This window comes from Lygodium microphyllum, chromosome 27 (assembly GCF_053477565.2).
Source record: "Lygodium microphyllum isolate KBCC chromosome 27, Lygodium_microphyllum_v1.1.10, whole genome shotgun sequence".
Taxonomy (NCBI): Eukaryota; Viridiplantae; Streptophyta; class Polypodiopsida; order Schizaeales; family Lygodiaceae; genus Lygodium; species Lygodium microphyllum.
The window spans coordinates 125,716,443-125,719,717 of NC_141161.1; positions in this window are offsets into that span (position 1 = coordinate 125,716,443).

The following is a 3,275-nucleotide window of genomic DNA, read 5'->3' on the forward strand; positions in this document are numbered from 1 at the left end:
TTACTGAGACCACCTAGCCATAGGTCTAGATCCCCGCCATACTCCCACTTCCCTCAAGAGAGTAGTTTTAGTTATTTAATTACATGCCACTTTAGGTTCAATATATAAAATCAGATTCCTTGAATTCCTTCTTAATAGTTCCTTTCATAAAAATGATGCTTATAATGTCTTCTATTCGAAGTATTATTCTCTCCAAGTTCTGTTCCCTAACTAGTATCGGAACTTCTAGAACACAGTCTAGAAATCGAAGGGTAGTTGGCAGTTTGTAAGAGCCTAAGTAGTTTATGACCAAAGCCCCTTGGTATCCTCAGCTCCACCTGCCGATTAGAGTTCCCTACAACAAGACCTTTCACATCATGATTGGTCTAAACTCAGTAACGCAAAACAAAAAAAGAAAAACCCCTTGGAGTAGGCTTTATTCACACTGGCCGTGGGGAGATCTAGTGCCATTAAGAACACTGTCTTAGTCGGTGTTTTGTGTTCACCAAAATATTGCCTCAATCATCAGTGATCTATACTCAGTCATCCATCTTGTAGCCTAATGATTTTAGGAAAGATCAGTACCTAGCTTACAATCACAAACATCTTATTTCGAATGCATTATACATAAAATCTTAACAAGTTTATTTCCAAGACAAATCTTTTCTTTCCAAAAATAATAACATCGAGGAAATTTAGCATAAGTGGCAAAATAACTATAAGTGAAAAAATAACTTTGAGACAAATCAGCCTAAGTTGCAATATAACTTTAGCATAAGTGACAACATAACTTTGAGGCAAATCAACATAAGTAGCAAAACCTTTAATAGTCTTCTTGGATTTCCTCTTTCTTGGGGATTAGGTTGGATTGAATTTAAGCAAGAATTTCATATTTAAGGATAACTCCCTTGGAGTTTCGTGGGTCTTTGCCCGCAATAAAGGGGAATCTTGATTAGTTTAATTACAAACAGTGTCATTTGGCAATTGCATCTCAAGGTCTCTTATATATCGAGGATTAGCATTTGTGATTCAAAGATTTTATTTCATCAACACAAAAATCAGAAAAATTAAATCTTTTAGGAACACAATACCTTCTTGTACTCGCATAGGTTCATCTTGTACAAACCCAAGTTAACCCTTGGAATTTGCGGTTAAGAATTCCTCAAAGAAATTATATGCATGACTCAAATAAAATCTTATTTTTTGCATGCACCTTTTGTTGCCTATTAATGGAATAAAGGCTTGCTAGCTACTTTTATTTAAGAAAATTAGTACCTGAAGACCCATGTGACGGGTGCTTGGTTGATTGTATTTGCCACTTCATTTGTAATCCATGTACTCGCCATTCCATTTGTAGTAATTGTGTCCGCAACATTATTGCAACTCCTTCCTCCGCGACCTTTGTAGCTTTCTTCTTTCAGGGTCATGGTCTTTATCGCGAGACTGCAAAAAAGGAAAATTTGGCGAAGGAGCTTGGGGGTAATTAGATTAACAAAATCTCGATTGACGGGGGGAAAAAAGTGATCACCAAATATTTCAAGAAATCGAGAAGAGTCTTGATTCCATAGGAAGAAATAGGATAGAAGGGATGGAGGAATTGAATTTGAGAGCTCATAGAGTATCCTCCTTGTCTTCTTGACGAGAAATTCTTGTGCTTGCGCTTCTCTTGCCTCACTCCCTCTTGTTCTATACTCTTGAGAAGGGCCTCTCCCCTCTTGCCTAGATTCCTCTCAATGGTTCCCCGTGTCTCTTATTTATAGCTAAATTAGAGAGGAAGGGTTGTGGCTAAGAAGAAGAGTTCTTTATGGAGGGGATCTTGGCAAAATCAGCAATCTGATTCTCACATCACAAATATGATGGTTTCATTGGCTCCGAAAGGGGATAAAACCCCAAGACACTTGATTAGAATTCTTCGAGATCACTCATTCTCCCTGTTCAAAGTGATATTTTCTGCTTGTAAACTGCGATGTGACGCACGCGATTTTAGAAATCCCTTTTTTTAGCATTAAATCTCCAAAACTAGTTGAAAAAAAACCACTTTCTTTTTTTTGAAACATGACATCCTGTTCTAGAAATTTTCATATCTTTTAGGATATTTACAATAAATTATCTAAAATATCTAGAATATGCTAGTCTTGTCCAAAAATCTAATATTTTTGGTCCATCCATATTATACGCATTGACACCAATGACTAATATGGCTCATAACTCTCATTCACATGGTAACTTCCGTGATGGGAGTGGCTACAGTCCTTGTCAATCTAGAAAATGTTGGATTACAATCCTCGGGTCTTTTTGCTCGAGATCTTCTCTATTTAATGATTTTAGAGTTCTTGAAGTATATTTTGCGAGAAGTTGGAAAATTTTTAAATTAAAGTCAGGATATCACATCCTCTCCCCCTTCTTAGAGGAATCGATATGTCCTCATCTCAAATGAAATTGGGGATATTGGTTACACAACGATTCATGATCAAACCAAGTGGTATCCTCTTCAGGGTAGTCTTTCCACTGGACAAGATATTCTCTAAGGGTTTTTCTTCTTAGAGTCTTCTCTCGCATGCCAAGTATCTTTTTTGGTTGAAGTTCAAGGACTCCCTATTGGCATTACAATTTGTTGGTCATTAAGTACATGGTCTAGGTTAGGGACATATGCTTTCAATAGAGTGACATGAAATGCATTATGTACTTTCAAGTTATTAGAGAGTTGCAGCTTATAGGCATTAGGCCATACACACTTTAGCACATTATATGGCCCACAATACTTGGGACTTAGCTTCTTGAATTCTCCCAAAAATAAGGAACTTTTCTTTGGGCGAACTCGTAGGAAAACCATATCACCTTCTTTGAAGATGCATTCTTGCCTTCGTTGATCGGTATATGCCTTCTATCGATCCTTGGTGGCTTGAATATCTTGCCTTTTAGCTTTTACTTGTTGATCCATTTCTTCTAGCATTTGCCTAGATGCTTCTACCCGTACGGTAGGATTGGAAAAATTTAATGGGGTAAGACAATCTTGCCCATATAGTGCCTGAAAAGGAGTCATTTGAATACTTTGATGATATGATGCATTGTAGGAAAATTCAACTAAAGGTAGGTATTGGATCCACCGTTTGGGTTCCCTATTAAAATAAGCCCTCAGTATGTCCCCAATAACTTGGTTGACCCACTCTGTTTGACCCTTGGTTTGGGGATGGTAAGCAGTATTGAAGCAGAGTTGGGTTCCTAAAGCTTCAAACAAACTCTTCTAAAAGTTTGAGGTGAAGAGAGAATCGCGGCAGTCATCGCTGATGATTCTT